Source organism: Mastigoproctus giganteus, chromosome 6 (genome assembly GCF_048544385.1).
Source record: "Mastigoproctus giganteus isolate SK-2022 chromosome 6, ASM4854438v1, whole genome shotgun sequence".
NCBI classification, from domain to species: domain Eukaryota; kingdom Metazoa; phylum Arthropoda; class Arachnida; order Uropygi; family Thelyphonidae; genus Mastigoproctus; species Mastigoproctus giganteus.
Genome location: NC_143580.1, coordinates 213,959,061 through 213,971,071, shown reverse-complemented (window position 1 = coordinate 213,971,071; position 12,011 = coordinate 213,959,061). Strand labels below are relative to the sequence as shown.

The 12,011-nt window shown below is 39.8% G+C and overlaps 1 protein-coding gene across 8 annotated transcripts in view; it reads right to left on the bottom strand.

Moving 5' to 3' along the window:
- The window catches only part of Ufd4 (ubiquitin fusion-degradation 4-like), a 729,475-nt gene that overhangs the window by 67,628 nt on the left and 649,836 nt on the right, over nucleotides 1–12,011 (bottom strand). The window lies entirely within an intron of this gene.

Below are 12,011 nucleotides of genomic sequence, written 5' to 3'. Positions count from 1 at the left end.
CACTGGCAGCAAATCCACACGTCCTTGCAAAAAAAATGAGCAACAATCTAGCATATGAATGTTTAACTCTTGCCCATGCACGCATCACTGTGCGCACAACTCCGTATCTGTTAGGGGCCCGTTTAACCCTGAAAGCTTCATATTGTTGTTATTGGGTTTTTAGGAGCATTAGCAACTAAGGCCATATTGCTCTGGGATTATGCGGTGGTCATTCCTTGACCTTTTCGCATCTTCTGTATTTGGTGGTCAAGGGCTCAAACCCCAGTCTAATCTAGAAGCATGTGCTATGCACTGCTTCTCCTGCCCACCTGGCTACGGAGGTGGAAAAGTTTCATGCCATTTGTTATTAAAAGTTTTTCACTGGATTATACAGTATTTATCTCTTTAAGGACTTCTTTACTTATGTAAACTCTAGAAGGAAGGGGATGAATCAGATTGGTCCACTTGATGTTGGTGATTCGACTGTTGATGATCCTGCTCATCTGAGCAGGATCATTGACAGTCTACATTTTGCATCTACGTTCACACATGAGGAATGTTTGTAGGGAAGAGGAAGCAAGAAGCTAATCAAACTCTAGTAGGGAGCTAAATGATTTTTTAATGAGAACAAAGTGGAGTAGAAATCGTTGAAATTGAACAGAAGAAAGGCACCCGAGGTGGATGGCATCTATCCAGTTATATTAAAGGAGTCAGCAAAGGAAGTTGTTGTTGTATTTGAAGTTTTTGGCACAAGGGACTCTTGTACCATATTGGTTTGGGTATCACTGGTTTCACATTATGATTAGATGCTGTTATATAAATTTATGCGTTTTAAATACTTAAACAGATCCTCAAAATTTGCTTCATTACCAAGAATATGTGATAACATTAAGGGTTCCTGCAAGTTGGAGAGGGAGCTGAAGCTGGAATTTTGGACAGATGAAAGGTGGGGACATTCAATTAGAATATGTTTTACTGTTAGGTGCGACTGGCAAATAAAGCACTGAGGAGGAGTCTCTCCCAAAAGCAAATGCAGATGAGTTGGATGTGAATGACCGATGTGAAGCCTTGACAGATTTACTTCTTGTCGCCTGTTTCTTCTAAAACTAGATGTCCACAGTTGAGGCTCTTTTTTTTTTTTTTATCTGGAACAGTTTATTATTGGTTTGAGATTGCCAGAGGTGATACCATTGTTTCCAACATGTTTTTTTAATAATGGATTTGTAGTCTGTGTATGGAACTTTCAGTTGACTGTAAGATCCAGAGTCGGGATGTTTAGCAGCCTCATCCGCACGATCATTACCTTGGATGCCGACATGACCAGGAATCCCAGCAGAAGATAACCTTGTAGTTGGCTGTTTGATGGTAAAATAATTTAGACCAGATCTCTTTAAGAATGGGATGAGAGGGAGGAAAGGTAGATTGAAAGGCACTGATTGCACTTAAAGAGTCTGTATATATCAGAGATTGTTTGATATGATATTTGTTTATGTTATCTAGAGCCAGTTTTATTGCAAATAATTCTGCAGTATAGATACTGCATTCAGTGGGAAGAGAGGCAGCTGTTAAGAAAGTGGCGGAAACTACTGCTGCTGCACCAACAGCCGTATCTGTTTTGGAGCCGTCGGTATAGATATGAACTTTCTCTGAGTTTTCCAAAGAATGCAGTTTATGTAGCTGTTGAAAGTTGGTATTTGCCAGGGAGGATTTTCCCTATCTTGAAAAGAAATTGTCACAGAGAGGTATGAATTCAGTCCAGGGAGGTTCAGGAGTAGCAAGGTCTTGGAATATATTCTTAAAGTTAATTTTCCAACTGATCATCAGTTCTTGCAGTCGAATCCCCATGGGGCGGTTTTCATTGGGTTTATTGTGATATAGCAGGGTGTGTTGAGGATCAAACAAATACTGCCAGCTGGGGTGGGCTGGAGTACTTCCAATCTTTGCTGCGTAATTTAACAATAACATTTTTCTCCTGAGATGCAGAGGGGATTCGTTTGCCTCAATATACAGGCTGTGAACCGGAGATTTTCTGAAGGTTCCAATAGCTATTCTAAGGGCACTATGCTGGATGGTGTTCAGACGTAATAGAGAACTTTTCCTGGCAGAGTCGTAGACAGGTGCTCCATAATCCAAGTGCGACCTTATTAAAGCTCTATAGAGATGTAGGATAGAGCTTCTGTCAGCACCCCAGGACATAGCAGAGACAACTCTTAGGATATTCAGTTTTTTAAGACAAGTATTCCGAAGGCACGCTATATGGGAAGCAAAATTAAGTTTATTATCTAAATTTAACCCCAACAGACAGAAATTGTTAGTGACAGGAATCAGGCTGTTATTTAAAAATATTTCTGGATCCAGATGTAGTTTCCGTTTTTTACAGAAATGAATAGCAGTAGACTTCTTTTCTGTAGGGAATAACCATTCCGCAATTCCCATGATTCTATTCTAGCTATAGCAATTTGAAGTTGCCTTTTGATGGTGTTCATAGTCTGGGATTGAGTAGAGAAAATGAGGTCATCGGCAAACATGTACGATTGTACTTTATTTGGTACATTCCTTGTCATGTTGGTGATTCTTACTGCAAATAATGTTGGACTCAGAATGGAACCCTGTGGTACACCTTCCTTTTGTTCAAATGTTTTGGATAAATTATTCATGTATCTGACCTGAAAAGTTCTATGGCTTAGGAAGCTTTGTATAAATTGGGGTAGATGACCTCTCAAGCCGAAAGAATGTAGATCTTTAAGATCGCCATATTGCCAGGTGGTATCGAAGGCTTTCTGAATATCTAGATTAATCATGACCAGATGCTGTCCCCTTATGAAGGCATTACGTATATTTGAATCTGCTTTTATCATTACGTCTAAGGTGGAACGGTTTTTTCGAAACCCGTACTGATTACTATTTAGCAAGTTGTTAGTTTTCAGGAACCATATTAACCGCCTGTGAATCATTTTTTCCAGGACTTTGCCTAAACAATTGGTCAGTGAAATAGGCCTATAGTTATGTGGAAAGGTACGATCCTTTCCGGGCTTTGGGAAGGCTAGAACTATTGAGTGACACCAGGAGATTGGGTAAGCATTTTCTAAGAATATTCGGTTGTAATAGTTTAACAATGATCTTTTTGCTCTGTCATTCAGTTGTTTTAACATTATATAGTAGATCCCATCTGGACCAGCAGCGCTATTTGATGTTTTATTGAGCGCTCCAAAAAGTTCTGTTAATGTGAATGGCTGGTTATATGGATGTGAAACTCTCGTGGAAAAATTAATCTTATGCTGCTCTGCAGTTTTTTTAATTCGCTGAAAGGTTAGTTTGTAGGAGGCTATTGCTGATATACTGGCGAATGATTCCGCTAAGGCATTTGCCATTTCTCCCGGGGATGACAACTCTTTCCCTTCCCAGTTTAGCATTGTAGCTGGGGACTGAATGTATTTGCCATTAAGCGTTTATATTTTCCTCCAGATAATTCTGCTGTCTGTATCCTTGTTTATGCTCGAGGAAAAGCTAATCCAGGCATCTTTCTTTGCTTTTCGTCTTATTTGGCAGAACTGAGCTTTCAGTCTTTTGAAGTTAATTAGATTGGTAGTTGTGGGAAATTTACGAAATAAATTCCAAGCTCTATTTTTGTACTGTTTGGCATGTGTGCAATCTTGATTCCACCAGCAATTACTATGTTTCCGTTTCCCCGGGAAAGATTTTGGTATTGCAGAGGTAGCAGCTTGTAATATTTGATTAGTTACATGTTCTGTGACATTGTCTGTGGGTTGAGATTGGATTATTTTATTGTCTAAGTGCACATGAGTTGCATATTCATACAAGCGTGCCCTACGAAATTTCCAAGTGGAGCATGTAGATCTTTAAGAACTACATGCTCCACCTTTCTAGTAGTGAAGGAGAGTTTACCTGTGTTTGCAGCTTGCAGAGAATTGGAAGGTGATCACTGTTTAGTGGATTTTCAAGAACTGACCACTCCATAATACTACAGTAATACCCCGAAGTTACGCGATAGGTGGGTCCGCCGAAAATCGCGTAAGTCGAATTCGTTTAAGTCGGGGTACAACTTTGCATATAAATACATATAAATTTTGCTTAATTGGGACCAAGGACTAACAAACACTAGTTTAGAAGAAAACTGTTAATAAAATTGCAGTTGTTTAAACATATTAATACAAAATATGTATTAAGAAAATAAATGACTTACGTAAAAAAGTTATTTCGATGTCGATAGCTTCATAAAATCTAACAAATTCGTCTGACGAGACAGAGACTTCTTTTTTTCACGCAGAATTTCTTCGTAGCAAGCTAATAATTTTTTTATTCCTTGCTTTGTAGGTATAACGTGTTCTTCGTTGTAGTCTATGTTTTCAAAAATTTTTAAGCCCTTTTCAATTGAGCTGAGACCTTCTGTCAAGTTTGCAATTGTCATGTGCTTTTCGCCGTTGCCTCATTTAGGCCTGTAGCACGTGCAATATCACACGGTCTTTCATTTCGCTCAAAGCGTTTCACAATTTCATATTTTTTTTCTATTGACAGAGGTGGACTGGCCATAAGCCTTAGCCGGGAAACCCCGGTGGGCCTGTGTGATTTTGGCCATAAACCATAGTATGAGGCCACTATAAATTTTTGACCCAGTCCGCCTCTGTTTATCGATAATTGCTTTTCTTTTTCTCTCTGAATCTGCAGTGTCTTCACCAGTACGCTTCCTTTTCACACCTTTTAAGTATTTTACTCATTTTTAGGGAATAAAGCACAATTACAAAACGAGAAGGCACGCTTGATACGCATAAACAAAGCTGCGCGCATGTAGCAACTGAATAAACAACACCATAAAGGCAGAGATACACTATTAACACCTCACATTTCTAGGGGTTACTACCATAAAACAATAAAAATCCAGTTGCGTTTCTTCTAGTGGAATCTGTTATAAACTGGTAGTAAACTTGATCTAATTGCATACCGATAGCTGGAATTGTGTTGGTTTTTACGTTATTATGGTGAAATGTGTTTCCCCTAAAACAAATACATTTTCAGAATCTCCTCTTCATTCCTATCGTGTTGTGTTCAGTTGGGGTGATTTTGCGTTCGATTGCCATTTCTTGTAAACACAAAGGCAAATCGTTACCATATTTATAAATAGTGTATGATCGAATTTGTGTAGTGTAAACACGTGTTATACGAGGACTGACTGTATACGGCTCGACCGACGCGATCCATTTCTCTCGTGAAAACGATGTAATTTCCGACAAACGTTAAGCACGAATTCGAATGCACACATATAAATATGACAGTTGGAATACAAATTCTTGTATATGTGTGCAGCTCATGCGTAGCAAAGTTGAATTTTGTTCATCTTTCGCTCTCACTCTCCGTCGTCGTACCGTATATCGATAACATATGAAAAACGACCTTGAAGATAGTGGGCGGCAGTGTTGCCAAACGAAAAAATCAAGAACCGTGTAACTCCGAGTTTGCGTAAGTCGGGGTATTACTGTATATACGGAAGGAGAACAGATTGACAGGTCTATTGCACTCGTGGATCCTGTCGAAAAATGAATATAGGTAGGTTCACCAGTGTTCAGAAGGGTAAGTTGATAAGAGTCTAGAAGGGATTCTATTAACTTGCTTCTCTTGTCAATTGTTGGAGATCCCCACATCGGATGATGAGCATTAAAGTCTCCAAGTAAGCAGAAAGGAGACGGTAGCTGTTCTATTAGATTTTCTAGGTCATCTGAAGAAAATGAGAAATTAGGAGGAATATATATATAGATGCTATTGTAAGAGTGATGCCAATTTCAATGTGCATTGCCACTACTTCAAAAGGAGTCTGAAGAGCAATATGTTTGGAGGGTACGTTGTTTCTTATAAGAACTGCCACTCCTCCACGGGCTGGAGAGTCGATATTTCTACCTATTCTAAAGATAGAGTAACCTTTTATAGTAGGACACACTTATGAATTTAAATAAGTTTCCTGTAGGGATACACCTGCTGGATCATAACGGTGGATGAGATCATCTTTTATACTGCGAAACCCTCTACAATTCCATTAGGCGGTTTTTTTGGTTGTTTTTGTTTCTGGCTGCTTTTTGTTTCTGACTTGTTTGCATCGATCTGATTTTCCTTTGTCTTTCTTTGGAAAGTAGGGACGTGTTAGGTCCATCTCATCAGTCGCACGAAGTTCTAATATGGCATCTTCTGAGTCATTGTGCTGGTCAATATCCATTCTAGTTGAATTTGGTGGCTTCGGTACCATGGTTTCTGTCACTTTTTGTTTTGCTGTTGGGTTTACATTAGCTGGAATGGTAATTGGGGTATTACTGGCTTGTTCAGTTTTTTGTTGCGAAGGGCACTGTTTGGGGGCAGAGAGCATGGAGTGTGTCCAATTAGCGATAGACATATTTGGGGGAACGGCAACATCTGTTTGTGTACCTGTTGACTGAAATTGTTTAGCAGCCGTTGCATATGTACGTTTTGGATCTGTTTTTAGTATTTGCCTTCTCGCCTCTGGATATGTCACTTTATTCTCAATTTTATATTTCTGGATTTTTTTTTTCCCTTGCTTCCAAAGTTTGCAACTTTTGGAAAAAGCTGGATGATCACCCTTACAGTTTGGGCAAACAGAAGCCATAGCAGCGCATTCAGTTTGATTGTGCTCCTTCGATCCGCAAATTGGACATACTGATTCACCTCGACATGCAGTTTGGGAGTGTCCATATTTTTGGCACTTGTAACACCTGACTGGGTTTGGGATGTAAGGACGGACACGGCAATGGAGATAGCCTGCTTTAACAGATGATGGTAGGATGGGAGAGCTGAAAGTAAGAATTATGCTCCTAGTGGGAACAAGAACACCATCTTTCCGAGTCATAATTCTCCTTGCTTGTATGACTTTTTGTTTACTTAGCTCTTGAACTCTCCTCCACTGATACAGCTAACAAGTCCCATTCTGCGATTACTCCCTTTGAGGAGTTTAAAGTGGCATGGGGAGTAACTTTTATTGGTGGTCCGCCAAAAGTAGTCATGTTTAATAATTTTTCGGAATGCTGGGATTTCATGGTCTTTACAAGAAGATCCCCAGGCTGGAGCCACTTTACTCAGAGGCAGCTCTGATAGAGTGTAGTATGAGGAATGCTGGTATTTCCTCTTGTGGGGTTGTTTTCAACCTCTCTGTTTGAGAGTAGTCATTTTCGGTATCATTTTCTAGTCTTGAGCTCGATGGCTCTAAAGGTGGAAAAGAACTGTTTTCCATCTTTGCTCCTTTCAGCCCCGGGAGAGTGGATTTCTTCTCCCAGGTTACAGGCCCTGCCACGGGGAGGCAGGAGCAGTGCCGCTAGAATGACCAAGCGGTATAAAGGTTAATGCGTTAGTTTAAAGAGAAAAAAAAAGAAAGTAGTAGTAGTAGTAGTAGTAGTGGCACATGATGCAAGAAAGCAAGTGTAGGAGCTTATGCAGCATCAGCCAAAAAAAAAAAAAAAAAAATCACACCATTCCCTCCAAATGCCTGTCCAGTTCCTCCTTAAATTTATTTAACCTATCAACTTCTACAACGACAGATGGAAGTTTGTTCCAGCAATTAACCACCCGCTGGCTAAAGGCAAATTTCCGCACATCTATTCTACATCTGTCCTTTCTTAATTTGAACTTATATCCCCGTAGGTTGGTAATCTGAACAAGTGGAAGGATCCCATCAGAATTCAGCGTGCTCAACCCATTCAAGGCCTTATAGACCTCAATCAGATCACCGCGCAGGTGCCTAGTCTCCAGCCACTGCAATTTGCAGAACTTAAGCCTCTCTTGGTAAGAGAATCCCTTCATTCCCCTCACCAATCGTGTTGCTCTTCTCTGTACACGCTCAAGCAAATCTACATCCTTCCTAAAATGAGGCCTCCAGACCTGTACGCAGTACTCAAGGCGTGGCCTGACCATTGCCTTATACAGAGGGACAATCACCTCCTTTTCCCTGCTAGCAAAATTCCTATATATCATTGACAAAACCCCATGACCCGCCCTAGCAGCCTGTCTGCACTGCTCAGAAAACTTCATCTCTGACTGCACAATTACTCCCAGGTCTTTTTCATTTTCTACCACCTTAAGTGTAGTACCACACAGTTGGTACGTTTCTCTGGGGTTATTTCTACCCATATGCAGTACTTTGCATTTGTCAAGGTTGAACTTCAGTTGCCACTTCTTAGCCCATCTGCCCAAATTATCTAGATCCTGTTACAGTAGCACACTGCCATTACTGTCATTAACAACCCTGCCAACCTTTGTGTCATCTGCAAACTTCGACATTAAGCCTGATATACCTTCATCAATATCATTGAAAAATACACAAAACAACAGTGGACCCAACACCGAACCCTGTGGGACTCCACTAATAACATTAGTCCACGAAGAGCAGCACCCATTGATTACCACCCTCTGTCTTCTCCCACTTAACCATCCTTTTATCCATTGTAGCAACTTACCCTTAATACCATTCTGCTCCAATTTGTACAGTAGTCTTCCATGCGCAACAGTGTCAAAAGCTTTCCTGAAATCCAAGTATATGATATCAAAATTATTTTTTGCATCCAGTTCCTTTGTGACCACATCATAATAACCAATCAAATTTGTCAGACAAGACTTTCCCTTAACAAACCCATGCTGTGTTTGAGTTATCGCTGCAGTCTTGTCTAGATGATCCTGCAGTGCATCTTTAACCAGCGACTCCATTATTTTACCCAGAACAGAAGTTAAACTAACTGGTCTGTAATTACTCGTGTCACCCTTCGATCCACCTTTGTGAATTGGGGACACATTTGCACATCTCCAGTCCGTGGGAACCTCCCCTGAGTCCAAGGATGCTCTCATAATTATGGCTAAGGGTTTGCTTAGTTGCTTTGCCGCCTCCTTTAAAATAACTGGATAGATCCCATCCACCCCAGGTGCCTTTCTTATGTTTAACTTCAACAATTTCTCCTCCACTTTGCTCTCAGTTATTACAAAATCATTAAGCACACTGCTACAATTTGATAACCTTCTTCCATTTTCAAATTGTAATAATTCCTCACGTGTGAATGTAGATGCAAAATACTCATTCAGTTTGTTTGCTATCTGAGCAGGATCATCAACAGTCGAACCATCGATGTCAAGTGGTCCAATCATATTCATCCCCTTCCTTTTAGAGTTTATATAAGTAAAGAAATCCTTGCTGTTTTTCTTAGCATCTTTTGCCAAAGATTTCTCGTAATCCGCCTTTGCCTGCCGAACCTCCTTTGTGACCTGATTACAGACTAGCTTATATCTGCTACAGGCTTCTGCGTCGCCTGATAATTTATATGCATCCCATGCATTTTTCTTCTCTGTCACGAGTCTCATTAGTTCATTTGATAACCATTTAGGCCTAAACCTTGAACGATATTTCTTAATCGGTATATAAAGTCTAGTAGCTTCCACGATTAATTCTTTGAATGCTTCCCACTTAGAATTTACTGTTTGTAACATCGTCAGTTGATCCCACTGTACAGAATTTAAAAACTGTCTGAGACCACTGTACTCCCCTTTACGGAAGCAAAAACCCTTTCCTTTACCCCTGACGGTAGTTACCTCTTTGAGTAAATCCCACTTCAGCACACTGTGATCACTGCCACCTAGTGGTTCCTTTATCTGCAAATTCTTAATACACGAATGATCACTGCTGATAACCAGATCAAGAGTGTTACTTTCTCTGGTTGCCTCTCGAACATGCTGCTGCAGAAAACAATCATCCAATAACTCCACAAAAGTCTGACTAGTGTGTGAGTGCCCAACCCACAAGTTCCAGTCAATATCTGGGAAGTTAAAATCCCCCATTATAAGACATTCTGATTTACTGGCCCACTCTATTTCTCTGTACAATTGTTCATTGTACTCATTCAAGTCATTAGGCCTATAACACACTCCTACTCTTATTTTTCCTTTCGCAGTGCTTATCTCACACCAAACTGACTCAACAGAGCACTGTTCATCTATATTAACTGGGTGCACTTCCTTTGATTTTATGTTTTTCTTAAAAGGTGGATTTCCTTCCTGTAACTTAGTTATAATTCGTAATACTAAGTTAACAAATAATTAATGGGAACGTAAGAAAACTTTTACAAATGAATATAACTTTAGCTTTGAAAAAACACTCTAGAAATCACTCAGAGAATCGCTTGATCACTATAATGCTTGGCAGCCGGGGCCAGCAAAGGAAGTAAGTAAACCCATAGCTATAATCATAAAAGCTTCCTTGAACTCAGAGGAGATTCCCATGGACTAGAGATGTGGAAATGTGTTCCCAATTCACAAAGGGGGATCAAAGGATGACATTAACAATTACAGACCTGCTAGTTTAGCTTCTATTCCAGGGAAAATAATAATAGAGTCACTAGTTAAAGAACCATTGCAGGATCATCTAAACAAGACTGCAGTAATAATTCAGACACAGCATAGGTTAAGGGAAAGTCTTGTCTGACAAATTTGATTGGATACCACGATGTGATTACAAAGGAACTGGATGCAAAAAATAATTCTGATATCCTATACTTGGATTTCAGGAAAGTTTTTGACACTGTTGCACTTGGAAGACTACTGTAGAAATTGGAGCAGTATAATATTAAGGGCAAGTTGCTAAAATGGATAAAAGGGTGGTTGAGTATGAGAAGACAGAGTGGTAATCAATGGATGCTGCTCTTCGTGGACTAATGTTATTAGTAAAGCCCTGTAGGGTTTGGTGTCGGGCCCACTCTTATTTTGTATATTTATCAATGATGAAGGTATATCAGACTTAATGTCGAAGTTTGCAGATGATACAAAGGTTGGCAGGGTTGTTAATGACAGTAATGGCAGTGTGCTACTGCAACAGGATCTAGAAAAGTTGGGCAGATGGGTTTGAGAAGTGGCAACTGAAATGTAACATTGACAAATGCAAACTACAGCATATGGGCAGAAGTAACTTCAGAGAAATGTACCAACTGTGTGGTACTATGCTTAGGTTGGTAGAAAATGAAAAATGTCCCTGGGAGTAATTATGCAGTCAGATGTGAAGTTTTCTGAGCAGTGCAGACAGTTTATGGGGTATTGTTAATGATATACAGGAACTTTGCTAGTAGGAAAAAGGATGTGATTATCCCTTTGTATAATGTAATGGTCAGGCATACAGGTCTGGACGCCTCATTTTAGGAAGGATATAAAGTTGCCCAAGTAAGTACAGAGAAGGGCAGCAAGATTGTTCAGGGGAACGAAGGGGTCCTCATACAAAGAAAGGCTTAAATCCTGCAAATTGTAGCGTTTGGAGAACAAGCACCTGCGAGATGGTTTGGTTGAGGTGTATAAAGGCCTTGAATGGGTTGAACATGTTCAATTCTGATGAGATTCTTCCTCTTGCTCATGTTACGAAGCTGAGGGAGCATAAATTCAAATTGAGGAAAGATGGTTGTAGCATAGATGTGTGGAAATTTACCTTTAGCCAGCGGGTAGTTGATTGCTGGAACAAATGTGCCTCTTCCATCTGTCTTTGTGGAATTTGATAACAAATAAATTTGAGGAGCTGGACAAATGTTTAGAGGGAATGGATGCGTGAAATCGGTTTTTTTTTTTTTTTTTGCTGATGCTACATAAGCTTGCTTTTTTGCATCACATGCCTCTACTCTACTACCACTACCAGACTGATTCAATATATGCAGTTTTCTGGATGTGCCTGTCTTGAACATATATACCTGGCAATGCAAAGCTTAATATCCCTGTCATATCTATTTTTTTCCAAACATTGTATTTAGATTAGTTTTAACCCTCTCTGCACCACTGAAAAGTAATGGGGAATGTAACTGGGAATCAAACAACAATGGTAGGTCGAGAGAGCAAAAACTAAACTAATATCCAGCTGGAAGGTTCCTGGAGATTGTATTGTGACAATCAACTACACAAGATGTGTTAAAGTTGTAACAAACATAAAAAGGACATACAATGTTCACAGAGTAATGCTAGCAGTGATTAATAAATCTAATAAATTCATGGCAGTGGGTAAGTCA